This window comes from Eschrichtius robustus, chromosome 2, assembly GCF_028021215.1.
Source record: "Eschrichtius robustus isolate mEscRob2 chromosome 2, mEscRob2.pri, whole genome shotgun sequence".
Classification (NCBI taxonomy): domain Eukaryota; kingdom Metazoa; phylum Chordata; class Mammalia; order Artiodactyla; family Eschrichtiidae; genus Eschrichtius; species Eschrichtius robustus.
In genome coordinates, this window is record NC_090825.1 from 38,114,141 (window position 1) to 38,129,273 (window position 15,133).

Consider the following 15,133-nt stretch of genomic DNA (forward strand, 5'->3'; position numbering starts at 1 on the left):
TTTTAAAGGAATAAATTCAGCTAAATCAATCATCTATGATTCATTAAAGTTGAACTCCCACTTAGCATTTTGATAACATATGGTGAGCTTTTCCTTGATAAACATTATGATTATCAAGTTCCAGTTCCTGCAATATTTCATATTCTTCCAAAGAGACATTTTAAAGGTACAGAAAATTTTAAATTATTAAATGCCTGAATTTTTCTTCATAGCATGAATATTTTCTGTTCTTAACTAACTACTATATGAAGCATAATGAGGAGCTTGGCTGCCCATTTCAAATTTTTTTAGGAAGCCATCCATGCTTTTGTAAAAAGAAGACACTTTGATATTGTCCAGTTTATAACTGTGGGGTGATTGACCTCCACCATTTCTGGATTCATGAACTTGGGTGTTCTTTGGGTTATATACAAACATTTACAGCAGAATAAGAAGGAAATAAAATTTGGGGAAAATCTAATTCACTGACAATCCATGACGACTCTTATCAAGAATTTCTAAAGCAACTACTGCATTTCAGTTCCTAACCATTCTTAAAACTGTGGAGATTGTTCTAGTCCAGTTAAACTAAATTTACATGGTCCTTATAGTTCCAACTTGACAGTGTAAATTTGATGCTGATTTTTCACATTTTGTTTATTGAAGAGCTTTTTGAAATAATTCTGTTAAACTCCAAAGTATACTAAAATGAAGCATAAAAATATTGAAACATTATTCTTCCTAGCCTATATATAGACAGGCACTGCATCATCCATCATATTGCCCCTTAGAAAATTGATTTTTGGTGTCCTCTTTATGTGTCCCTGACTTTCTAAGTGGTGCTTTGACAAATCAATGATTTCACTGAAGGAGTGGAGGAAATATTTATAGTTGGCGGAACTTTCCTAATACTCCTCAAATCAGACCGGTGCACAGACAGCTGGCCTTGATATCAAGATACCAAACACATCAAGTATTTGAAAATCAAGTTTAATGCTCTTTAGCTGATGAGAAAATAATGACTTGTTTCCTGGCTTCTTTTCTTACTGTCTATTTTTCTCTCCTTCTACCTTGCCCTCAAGCATGCACAACACGAACTGCATTTCCCTAGCCAAGTTGGAAGACGTGTCTGCTCAGAAACAGAGCATAATTTTTTCGTTCCTCAGTGAAAAAAAAATTCATACATTATTAAAAACATTTGGTAGGGATGGTTAATATGAAAAATAACAGGAAAACACTCAAAACTGTAAGTAACCTTACCAGATTATCTTCTTTGCTGCCTTTCAGCCATGGCCCCCATAAGGATGACTGTTATCTTTTCTTTCTTTTTCTCTCTTTTTTTCTCCCTCCCTTCCTCCCTCTCTTCCTCTCTCCCCCCTCCCTCCCTCCTTCCCTCCCTCCCTCCCTTCCTTCCTTCCTTCCTTCCTTCCTTCCTTCCTTCTCTCTCTCTTTCTCTCTCTCTCTCTTTCAACTATTGTCTGGATTCTCACTGGAAAGAGATTTGTACTAAGTAGAAATAATATTTCAAATTTCTAATCCATGTAGACTGGAAGGAGAATGATGGCAAAATGTTTTGTACTGAGATTATGCTCTGCAGTGATTAACATTGATTTCAGTGATTTCTCTAAAGACTGCCAGTATCACCAAACATATATTAATTTGTTTTATCATAATTTTTGCAGTAGTTTATATATTTAATATAGATAGAATTTACAGTTAGTGAGATTTGATGTGCACCTCATTGGAACAGGGATTCAGAAAGACTTCTATATTGTCAATTGACTTTGTTTTTTTGAAGCAAATATTAAGTGAATAATAAAGGAAAGATAAAGTTGGGGAAGTAACACCAACAACTAGTATTTGGCTTGTTCCAAGTAAACCCTACAACTACGTATCTATTAAATCATAACTAAGGTGGCCTTAAAGAATTTAGGTAACTACTGTACACTTTCAGCTGGTCTCCCTGCTTCAACTCTTGCATCCTCCATTCTCCACACACCAGTCAAAGCAATCCTTTAATAATGTAAATCAGATCGTGTCATGCTTCTGCTGAACACCATCCAATGACTTTTATGTCGGAGCCTGCTTATTTCCACCAATACCTATTTACTATTCTTCTTTGAGAGTTTAACCCTCAATATATTCACAGATGTATAGAATGGACACTACATTTTCTGCTTTCTCTCAGAGCTAGGTGTGACCATAAGACAGAGTTCTATTCAATGGGATGTAATCATGTCTTGACACCATAACACTCCTAGAAGAAAACATAGGCAAAACATTCTCTGATATAAATCATACCAGTGTTTTCTTAGGTCAGTCTCCCAAGGCAATCGAAATAAAAGTAAAAATAAACAAATGGGACCTAATCAAACTTATAAGCTTTTGCACAGCAAAGGAAGCCATAAACAAAACAAAAAAGACAGCCTACACACTGGGAGAAAATATTTGCAAACCATGCAACCGACAAAGGCTTAATTTCCAAAATATACAAACAGCTCATACAACTCAACAACAGAAAAAACACAAACAACCCAATCAAAAAATGGGCAGAAGACCTAACTAGACATTTCTCTAAGGAAGACGTACAGATGGCCATCGTTAATTATTAGAGAAATGCAGATCAAAGCTACAGTGAGGTACCCACCTCACACTGGTCAGAATGGCCATCATTAAAAAGTCTACAAATAACAAATGCTGGAGAGGTTGTGGAGAAAGCACTCTCCTACACTGTTGGTGGGAATGTAAATTGGTGCAGCCACTGTGGAAAACAGTATGGAAGTTCCTTAAAAAACTAAAAACAGTGTTGCCATATGATCCAGCAATCCCACTCCTGGGCATATATCTGGACAAAAAGATACATGCACCCCAAGGTTCATAGCAGTACTATTTACAATAGCCAAGACATAGAAGCAACCTAAAATGTCCATCTACAGATGAATGGATAAAGAAGATGTGGTACATATATACAATGAATACTACTTGGCCTTAAAAAAGAATGAAATAATGCCATTTACAGCAACATGGATGGACCTAGAGATTAGCATACTAAGTGAAGTAAGTCAGAAAGAGGAAGACAAATACCATAGGATATCACTTATATGTGGAATCTAAAATATGACACAAATGAACATATTTGTGAAATAGAAACAGACTCACAGACATAGAAAACAAACTTATGGTTACCAAAGGGGAAAGCAGGTGGGGAAGGGATAAATTAGGAGTTTGGAATTAGCAGATACGAACTATTATATATAAAATAGATAAACCACAGGACTTACTGTATAGCCTAGGGAACTATATTGAATAACCTGTAATAAACCATCATGGAAAAGAATATGTATATATATGTATAACTTAATCACTTTGCTGTACACCAGAAACTAAAACAACATTGTAAATCAACTCTATTTCAATTTTAAAAAATGTCTGGAACACTTTTGGGGATATAACTTTATAAATAGAAGCATTTATACAAGGGTGCTCCCTTGTGCTTTCTGATGATTGAAATGCAGAGTTGATAGCTGGAGCTCCTTCAGCTATCTCAGTTCCTGAGGCTAAAAACCACATTCTGAGAATGATTGAAGAGCAAGATAGAAGGAGCTATGTCCCTGCCAATTTTTTGAAATTTTTGATGCCTATATCTTGATGTTTTTATATGAAAGAGAAGTAATCTTCTATCTTTCTTAAGCTAGTCTAAATATAAATTTTTCATCATTTGCAGCTGTACCTAATTCTAACTTTTCACATGGTTGAGAATAATATTAAAATCCTCTCCATGGCCTACATGCTCCTTGGCTAATTTTATCCCTTATTTCCTACACTTCATCTACATTCAGTCTATTCTAGCTGTACTGAACTGCTTGCTACTCCTTGGACACATCAAGCACATTATTACCTTAGGGTCTGTGTGCTTTCTGTCCCTCAGTCTGTCGTGCTCTCCCGGAGCATAAGAGTCCTGTGAGTGTCTGGTCTCTGCTTGGATGTCCTCCAGAAAAGACTTCTAGCCAGTATATCTTAAATAAAAGCACAAGTTAGTCTTTCTTCATCTGCTTTATTATCTTCTGTATAGCATTTATTAATCCCAGTTAATATTTTTTTTTATTTGCCTTTTAGTTTATCCTCCCCACTAAAAGCTAAGTTCCATGAGGTAGGCACTTCATTTTGTTTGCTACTCTGTCTCCCAGACCAAGAACCATTCCAGGCACTATTGCACAGTATGTATTTCTTGAATGTATGAACATATGAATAATTGATTATATATATACATACACGTTTACTCGTCTTATCATCCTGTTATACCCAGGATAGTTAGGCTGGTAAACTGATATGACACTGGTCTTTTTTTTTTTAAATAAATGTATTTGTTTTTGGCTGCGTTGGGTCTTCGTTGCTGCACGCGGGCTTTCTCTAGTTGCGGCGAGCAGGGGCTAGTCTTCGTTGTGCAAGGGCTTCTCATTGTCCTGGCTTCTCTTGCTGCGGAGCACAGGCTCTAGGCATGCAGGTTTCAGTAGTTGTGGCACGTGGGCACAGTAGTTGTGGTTCGCGGGCTCTAGAGCTCAGGCACAGTAGTTGTGGCGCACGGGCTTAGTTGCGCCACGGCATGCGGGATCTTCCCGGACCAGGGCTCGAATCTGTGTCCCCTGCATTGGCAGGCGGATTCTAAACCACTGCGCCACCAGGGAAGTCAACACTGGTCATTTTTTTGATGGTGAGTTTGTCAAAGTTCTCTTAGAGCCTTCAAAGTGCTGTTTGGTGAATTATTGTGTTGTTGGTTTCATGTTTACACTCAGGAAACAGGAAGAATCTTGGTGAGATTAGACCCTAAATTTAGTCTTTTTTTTAATTTGATGGGAAGAGACCAAAATGGAAATGCAGTGAATTCTGTGTATCCCATCCTGAACTTGACTGTTTTGGCTAAGGGATAATCCCACATTATACAATTCAGAATTCAGGAAATATACTGATCTCACACGACTGCAGGATTGTTTGGCTGTGATTGTTTTATGGGCAAGAGTGGAATTTTCCCTCAATGAATTATCCTGCAGTGAGTCACACTGGAAAGATGTCAATTCTGGGGAAGAAAGTGAGCCTCCAGTGGTGCTCCACAGGCAGAGAAGTTTGAAAAGCTTTCATCTTTTCTGAGTATTTTGGACATGTGGCCTGGGCTCTGAGAGAGAGACACTGGGAGTTCTCCTGTTGGTGGAGGCAGGCTGGATTCAAACAGCAATGAAGCTGGGTAAGAACTCTGTAGTATAGGGCTGCAACCTTGGAGTAATTATAAATTATTTTCTGTGCTGTACTTCTCATCTAGTATGGTCAAGCCTTCAGTAACATCTGGATAAATATTCTCTATGTCATGATGAATAAAGAGAAAGGAACTGTTCCACATCTAAGAATGAAGCGGAAAGAAAGCAGAGGCCTCTTCCAAAATTCAGGGCACCGGGGCTGTGTCCAAAATAGTGGCAATTAACCCAGGCAGTATAGCTGAGGCAGCAGCATCATAGGCTAAGAAGGAAGTTGGAGGGACAAACCAGAGGGACCTGACATTTAAGAGCCCAAACTCTGGAAAACTGTCAGGCATTGTTAAAATTGAGAATTTTTGAGAAGGTGTTCTTTTCTGCACTAAAGCCCGTGGGAAGGTCATTCCATTTTAACGAAGATCTCTTTTGTATTTTCTGTTTCTAGTCCAGAAAGTATTCTGCAGAGAAGAAAGCATTTTTCACATTGTACTGAAAATTGCTGTTTATTTTTTTCCCCAGCACTAGCCTGTAAATTCTTTAGGACCTGCTTCTTTCATCTATGTATTCCCAGTGGCTAGCACACTGCTGAGCAAAGTAAATCCTCAACAGTTGCTTGTCGAAGGCATAAACCAGCCTTTCTAAGAGCATTTACAGTCATTCCCATGATTTGAATGAAATGACGTATATAAAATATTTGTCATAACAATGTTAATTGAATCTTAAGTGGTGCTAAGGGCTTTTTACAAACGCACACTAAAAAAATGAGCAAGGAAAATTTCAGTAACGCTTATTGCAAAAATGCTCTTGGTATTGTCACAGAAGAGGATATGAAATGAAGTGAAAAGAATGCTCTGTACAATTTAAATTCAAGAATTTAATTCCCACATTCTTGCAATTCCTATTCTGTCTTTCAAGACACCCAAAACTAGGATTTGGGCTGGGAAAGAGCCTGGGAAGAAACATGTGAATAAACAGATGCTTTCCTGTCAGCCCAACTGTGACCTAATTCCAAGAAAACAAGCTAGCTTCAAATTATGATCTCTCTTAAATACCTTAACTTCCTTCCCCAAAGGTAAGTTCTTGGGGTTTCTAAGTCTAAAGCAAAGTGCTGGCTGATGCCTGGCTTTCTCCCTCACTAGATACTGGTTAGCAACAATTTTGCCAGGTATAACTTAGGTATAACTCTACCACATTCTATTACGTGTGGTGTAGAAGGAAAACTGATAAAAAATGAACATGTTTTTATTTATGATCTCAGTGGTTCAAAGCTCATTTGCCACAGCTCCCAGGATTTTGCAAAATTCAGCTGTGTCATAGTCCACTCATTTGGCAACATTCTTTCTCAGGTCAGCCCAGTGCAAGGGCTTTCAGCTCCTGTCTTTTGGGCTCATTCTCTTCTCAGCCCGAACTCTCATTTGGGCTGAGAAGTTTCCAGCCTAAGCTCAATCCTATGGATACTGATTGCTTTTCTGAAACATATTATTACAGTAATTGGGGCCCATTTAGTCTGTGTGCACAATGGTAGGGACACAGATACAAAAGAATTAGAACTTTGGCAAACTTCTGTGATTAAAACAGAAAAGTAAGAATGACAGATAAATTTCACATGGTTTAAAGCCAGATTAAGAGCCCAAAATGATATGATGTTTACTGCCATTTCAAAAGGGAACATAATCATTTCTTTCTACAACTGACTTTAATGGACACATTTTTGCAGCATGAACTCAAACTGTAATTTCACCATGAATTGTTAAGCTCAAACAATACCATTGAAAATAGCAAGGCACCACTTAATAGGTGTGAAAACAAATCTAATATCTATGACTGAGGATTAATTTTCTTAATTGTGGTTTTCGCCATATAAATTTGTATTGTTTCTGTCATTTCTTCGTATACTTTTATAACATTTAAAAAAATGCAAAACTTTGATTTCTCTTTAGGTAAAATATACTTATTTTTTATAGTGCTTTAAACTAACTTTTTTTTTTTTTTAATTTAACTAAAGATTTTTGTTTGCACCAACTAAGGAACCTTCAGGGCATCACTGAGAGCAAAATTAGACTATAATTTGATCATTGTTTTCAGAATTTCAGGAGAAGTTTTTAAAACATAGAATATTTCGTAACACACAGAATTTTAATGCTTTCTGAGCTAACTGACCTAGAAGAGTGTCATCAACAGATGTCTCTCTCACTTGCGAACTTGTATTGTCTCCTGCCACTGCAATAACTGTGAACACTGACACCGATAGATCACTCTTATCTCCTGTTCCACATGGTAACAACTATAATGGCTCCAGAACCCCTATTCAAAGAAACAAATATATGAGTAAATATAGTTAGGATAGGGAGGTGACATGAATGGGGATATATATATACTCTGGTATTTTGTGTGTACAGATATATTTTTATAAACGGGCAAGGTTTTGATTCAACCTTGATTATGGATTTATTTCCAAAATAAAACAATTTTTTTTTTTTTTTTTTTTTGTCAGCAGAAAGCTAACGTGGCTCTTGTAGCTATGGTTAGGAAAGATGAAAGATTTAATATAAATAATTTCCATCTCTTTTATAACTACTGTCAACTGAAGAAAAACGCACAACCTAAAAGTTGTGAGTTATGTTTATTCGAGGACCTTACGGAGAATTATTGGCTGGGAGACAGGCTCTCAGGTAGCTGTGGGGAACTATTCCAAAGAAGTAAGGGAGGAGCCAGGATGTATAGGAGTCTTTTCTGAAAAAAACAAAAACATGTAGTCAAACATCAAAAGATTACTGCTGATCACAAAAAAAACAGACCTCTCAAGTTAATGATTTTACTGCTTTCCTATGTATGGGAAGATTAAGAGTCTGGGCTGTTGAAATTATTCCTTAGATATGCATCTTAACTATCTAGGTCCAATATCCTGTTTTTCTCCATCCTGAATTCCCCTCAGGGAGCACCCTTGGGGGCAGCCACAGTGGCTGATGACTTGATGGCTTGATAGCTTGATGGACAGCAACATTCATTGTTTACTAGAATGGCAGGCAGCATTTTTCATCTGCACTACAATAGCACAGAATAAAGATTCTTATGCTCATATGATCTTTCTCAAGTTTGTACATAACTATTGTCAATTCAATGATGGGGAGGAACTTATAAACATTTATTGTCATTTAAATAAGAATAAAAATAGACTTTCTCTTCTTTTTGGCAAGTACTAAATGATAAGGTATTATAATGTGAGCCTAGGGGCTTGTAACTAATCCTATACTTTGCTTTTTTGTCAATGATTTTAGCTGACCTTTTAGGTTGATTTTCTGAGTGAACTTAAAATAAAAAAGGAAAAAGTCTCTACCATATTCTTTTCTAATTCTAGTCACTTAATGCTTAGACTACTCAGTTGATTCAAACATTTTTTAAACATTTTATTTTGAAAAAATGATAGATTCATAGGAAATTGCAAAGATAGTACAGAGAGGTTCCATTTATCCTAATCCCATTTCTCCCAATGGTTACAAATTAAATAATTATAGCACAATATCAAGAGCAGGAAATTGACTTGGTATAGGTTCATGTAACAACTAAGATACAAAACTAACACCTCATTGCAAAGATCTTCTTAATGCTATCTCTTTATAGTCATATCCAGTGCTACCTCTTTATAGTCATAGCAAAAACTAATTTGTTCTCCATCTTTATAATCTCATTATGAGAATATCATAGAAATGGAATCATACCTTTTGAGATGGGCTTTTTCACTCAGCGTAACATCCTTGACATCCATCTAAATTGTTGCATGTTTGTTCCTTTTTATTGCTGAGCAATATTCCATGGTATGGATGTAGCACAGTTTGCTTAAATAGTTACCCATGGTAAAACAATTTGGCTGCTTCCAGTTTGAGGCTACTATAATTAAAGCTGCTGTGTACAATCATGTACAGGTTTTTTGTGTGAACCTAAGTTTTCATTTCTCTGAGATAAATGCCTAGGAATGTGATTGCTGGGTCATATTTATTATTTTTAAGAAATTCTTACACCATCTTTCAGAGTGTCTATACATTTCCACAAACAATATATGAGAGATTTCATTCTGTGCATCCTTGTCAGCATTTGGTGTTTTTGATATTCTTTATTTTAGCTGTTCTCATGTGTATGTAGTGATAGCTCATTGTGATCTTAATTTGTATTTCCATAATAACTAGTGATGTTGAACACCTTTGTATGTACTTATTTGCCATCTATATATCCTCTTCAGTGAAATGTTTCTTCATGCCTTTTGCTCATTTTCTAGTTCGATTGTTTTGTTTTTAGTGTGGAGTTTTGAGAGTTCTTTATATATTCTAAATATGAGTCCTTTGTCAGATATGTGACTTGCAAATATTTTCACCCAGTGTGTAGTTTATCTTTTCATCCTTTTAAGAATGTCTTTTGCAGAGTAAAGGTTTATAATTTTGTTGGTTTGTAATTTACGAGTTTTTTCTTTTATGGATTGTTCTTTTGATGTCATTCCTATATACTCTTTACCAAGCCCTAGTTTCTGAAGATTTTCTCCTATTTTTCTACCAAAGGATATATAGGTTATTTTTTTACCCTGTCATTCTTTTTTTTCTTGTGGTTTAAAAAAAGTACGTAAATTCACCACCTTAACCATTTTTAAGTGTACAGCTTAGTAGTATTAGGTATATTCACATTGTTGTTAAACAGATCTTCTGAACTTTTTCATCTTGCAGGACTAAAACTCCATACCCTCTAAATAACTCCTTTATTCCCATCCTCCCCAGCCCCTGGTAAACCACCACTCTCCTTTGTTTCTGTGGATTTGGCAACTTTAGATACCTCACAGAAGTGAAATCATACAGTGTTTGTCTTTTTTGTGATTGGTTTATTTCACTTAGCATAATTCCTCAAGGTTCATCTATGTTGTAGCAGGTAACAGGATTTCTTTCTCTTTTAAAGCTGAATAAATTCTGTTGTATGACTCTACTACATTTTGTTTATCCATTCATCTCTTAACAGATGTTTGCTTTGCTTCCACCTCTTGGCTATTGTGAATAGTGCTGTATGAACATGGATGTGGAAGATTTAGCTTTAAGCCTTGTAATGAAATTTGTGATCCATTTTGAGATATTTTTTGCAAAACGTGAGGTTTAAGATGAGGGTCATCTTTTTGGATAACCAATTCCTCCAGCAGCATTTGTTGAAAAGACTCTTTGGCAGTACTTGTGTAGGAGTATTTCTGAATTCTTTATTCTGTTCCATTGTTCTGTATGTCTGTCCTTCTGTCAGTACTACACAGTATTGTGTAACAGTTGTATAATAAATCTTGAAATTGAATGAAGTGATTCCTCTTTTATTCTGATTTTTCAAAATTGTTTCAGCTATTCTATTTCTTTTTTCCTTTCCAAATAAATTTTAGAATAATTTTGCTTTATTTATTTATTTATTTATTTATTTATTTATTTAATAATTATCTTCAGGAAAAAACCTTACTGGATTATGATAATTAAATCTGTATATCACTCTGGGGAAAACTGACATCTCTACTTTGTTGAGTCTTCCAATTTATGAACACCAACTGTCTATTCATTTAGATCTTTGGTTTCTTTCTGTTTTGTGGATTTCAGCATAGGAGTCCTGTGCATGTCTTGTTAGATTTATACCTGTGTTTAATTTTTTTGATTTCTAGAGATTATACATGGTATCATATTCTTAACTTCAGTTTCTGAGGGGTCATTGCTTTTATATAGAAATACAATTGATCTTTGTATGTTTTACTTGGATCTTAAGACATTACTGAACTGTAAACTGTTAAATATCAGTTCTAGGAGTTTTTGGTATATTTCTTAGGATTTTTTATGTAGACCATCATGTCATCTGCAAATATGTACAGATTTATATCTTCCTTTCCAATCTGTGTGTCTTTTATTTCTTTTTCTTACCTTATTGAGCTTCCTGGAACTTCCTGTAATATGTAGACTAGCAGTGGGGATAGGAGACACCACTGCATTGTTCCCAAACTTAAAAAGAAAGCATTCCACTTTCACCATTAAGTATGATGTTAGTTATTGGATTGTGTAGATGTTCTTCATCAAGTTGAGGATGTTGCCCTCTGTTCCTCGTTTTCTGGGTTTTTATCATGATTGGGTGTTGAATTTTGTCAAACGCTTATTTTGCACCAATTTTTGATAATTGTGATTTATCTCCTTTACACTGATAATATGGTGGATTACAATGATTGATTTTAAAATATTGACCCAGTTTACATCCCTGGAATAAATTCCACTCGGTCATGGTATATAACTCTTTTTATATATTGCTAAATTCCATTTGCTAATGTATTTTTAAGGATTTTTGCTCTACATTCACAAGGGGTATTGGTCTATAGTTTTCTTTTGTACTATCTTTGGTTTTAGTGTAAGCGTAACACTGATTTCATAAAAATTATTGGGAAATGTTTGTTCCTCTTTTATTTTCTGAAACAAATTATGAAGAATTGGTGTTATTTTCTCTTTAAATGTTTGGTAGTATTCTCCAGTGAAATCGTCTGGGCCTGGAGATTTCCTTTTTGATAGTTTTTAAATTATCAATTTAATTTCCCTAATAATTGTAGACCTATTCTATTAACTTTTGTACATTGTGTGATTTGTGGTAATTGTGTAGTAATTTGTTCCATCTAAATTGTCAAAATTTATGTGGACAGAGTTGTTCATGTATATCTTTATTATCTTTTTAATGTCTGCAGGTTCTCTAATGATATTGCCTTGTTTCCTTCCTGATATTGGTAATTTCTGTCTTCTTTTTGCTTTGTCAGTCTTGCTGGAGGTTTGTCAATTTTATTGACCTTTTCAAAGAACCAGATTTTTGTTTCATTGATTTTGTCTATTATTTGTATTTTCCATTTCATTGATTTATGTTCTTATATATATTATTCTTTTCCTTCTGCTTACTTTGGATTTATTTTTTCTTTTTCTAGTTTCTTGGGGTGAGAGCTTAGATTGATTTGAGACTTTTCCTCTTTTCTAACATAAGAATATAATGTTATAAATGTTCCTGTCAGCATTGCAATAGCTGTATCCCATAAATTTGATGTTGTATTTTCATTTTCTTTCTGTTCAATGTATTTTTAAAATTTCCCTTGAGATTTCCTCTTTGACTCATAGGTTATTTACAAGTGTATTGTTTAACTTCCAAGTTTAGAGATTTCCTGTTTGCTTTCTGTTACTGATTTCTAGTTTGATTCCATATGAATGAAAAAATACTATTAGTTTTTTTTTTAATTTGTTGATGTTTGGGTTATGATCCAAGATACGATCTATCTTGGTATGTGTTCCATGGGCACATGTTCTGCTGTTTCGAGTTAGTGTTCCATATATGTAAATTAGATACTATTTGTTGATGGTGTTGTAATAGGGAAGAACAAATCTGACTCCATATTGGATCTGTTCCTTTTACTTTAACCTTGTGCTTTGTTGCCTGTGTTAGTCATGCTGGCTCTGCAGCTTTTGTAAAAGAACGTTGCCTATAGCCTGAAATATACAGGAGCCCTGTTCTCAGGGTTCTGACCTGTAAGAGTCCATTCATATAGAGATAAAAAGTTGCAAAACAGAGTATAGCATGTGTTGGAGCTTTACAGGAACATCTTGACCTGACCTTCGTGGACAGCTGCAAGAACAAAGGGTTTCAACACCAACAAGTTTGTAGCAACTAACCACTCTCCCCCCCTCCCCAACCTTGCCTTTAAAAGTGCTTTGCTGCAACCATTCAAGGAGTTCGGGGCTTTTTGGACACAAGCCACCTGTCTCCTTGTATGGCTCTGTAATAAACATTTCTCTGCTCCAAACTCTGACGTTTCATGTTTCAGTTTGTTTGTCCTCACTGTGTGTGGGGCACAAGAACTTGTATTTGGTAACAGTGGTGTTATTTTATATACTTGCCATTTTTTCTGTCTAGTTGTTCTATCAGTTGAGAGAAGGATGTTGCAGTCTCCAACTGTAATTGTGGGTTTGTCTGTTTTTTCTTTCAGTTTTATTAGTTTTGCTTCACATATTTTGCAACTCTGTTGTTTGGTCTACATTTGCTTGGTGGGTTGATTCTTTTACCATTATGAATTGTCCTTTTCTGTTAATGGTAATTATCTTTGCTCTGACAACCACTTCATTGGATAGTAATAGTCTCCACTCCTATTTCTTTTTTTTTTTTTTTTAATTTATTTATTTATTTATTCATTTATTTATTTTTGGCTGCGTTGGGTCTTTGTTGCTGTGCTCAGGCTTTCTCTAGTTGCGGCGAGTGGGGGCTACTCTTCGTTGCAGTGCGCAGGTTTCTCATTGCAGTGGCTTCTCTTGTTGCAGAGCACGGGCTCTAGGCACACGGGCTTCAGCAGTTGTAGCTCGCAGGCTGTAGAGCACAGGCTCAGTAGTTGTGGCGCACGGGCTTAGTTGCTCCGCAGCATGTGGGATCTTCCCGGACCAGGGCTCGAACCCGTGTCCCCTGCATTGGCAGGCGGATTCTTAACCATTGCGCCACCAGGGAAGCCCCTCCTATTTCCTTTTGATTAAAGTTTACATGGCATATATTTCCATCCTTTTACTTTACTGTTTTATCATTCTTTTTTCTTTTTCTTTCATTCCTGTGGGTTACTAGAACATTTTTTTACATTCCATTTTGATTTATCTATAATAGCTTTGTATATCTTTGTTAGTGGTTTCTCTAGGTATCATAATGCATAACTTATTACAATTTACTGATGTAGACATTTTACCAGTTTGAGTGTAGAAACTTTATCTTCTTTTATGTCCCTTTACACTCCCATTTATTATGTAAGTATATTAAATATTTCCTTTACATTTACATTATATTGACAACCAGATCAGACAATTTTGTAATTCTTGCTTTAACAGTCAAAAATAATAGAGAAAATCAAGAGAAGAAAGTCTATTGTATTCACTGATATTTTTATTCTTTTCCATTGTTATTTCTCTCTTCATGATGTTCCAAAATTTCTTCTTTTATAATTGCTTTCTCTTCAGAGAACTTTTTTTTTTTTTGATAATAAAACAGTGAACTTTATTGAGAAGTTTCAAGCATCAAGACCTGAGGGAGTATTTTTTAGTTCAGTTTATCAAAATACTTCAGTTTTCTAGCTGGATCTGGGATTACTGTTTCACCACCAGGTTTCCAACCACCGGGGCAGACTTCTCCATGTTTATCGGTGTACAGGAATGCTTGAACCAAACGCAGTGTCTCATCCACAAATCTACTCCCAGGAAGGTCATTCAGAGTAATCTGTTTTAGGATTCCTTTGTCATCAGTAATGAAGAGACCTCTAAGAGTGTGGCCCGAGTCTTCCAGATACACGCTATAGTCCTTTGAGATCTGATGGTTCAAATCTGAAAGAAGTGGAATCCTTATTGGCCCAAGTCCTCCTTGTCTTCGAGGGGTATTAAGCCAGGCCAAATGGGTAAACTGTGAATCGACAGAGCATGCTACCACTTAAGTGTTTATGGATCTGAATTCCTCAGTTCTATTACCAAAGAACAACTGATTTCAGTTGGACACACAAAAGTGATATCAAGTGGGTAGAAGAAAAAAACCAGGTATTTCCCACAATAATCAGTTAACTTCCAGCTGCTTAAATTCTCCATTTATCACAGCTGTTCCTTCCCAATAAGGTGCTGGCTTAGAAATCTTGGCTTTGCTGAGGTGCAGGGAGTGGTTGGCAACCGAAACCTGGGACGCCTCCCCACCAGGTACACTTGTGTACATGCATAGAAGTGGCACTCCTCTTCGTGGGTTGGGGGCCTCTCCTCCACCTCCAAGCCCCACAGAGCTTTGGCCGGCAGCAGGAACAGCAGCAGCCGCAGCAGCAGTAGCTTTCGGCTCCAGCTAGGGGCCGAAGTGGTTGCCAGTAGCCGCTGCGGCGCCTCCAT

At 36.1% G+C, this 15,133-nt stretch overlaps 1 pseudogene; it reads right to left on the reverse strand.

Moving 5' to 3' along the window:
• Nucleotides 1–14,312: 14,312 nt before the first annotated feature.
• On the reverse strand, nucleotides 14,313–15,133 carry LOC137756391 (peroxiredoxin-4 pseudogene; annotated as a pseudogene).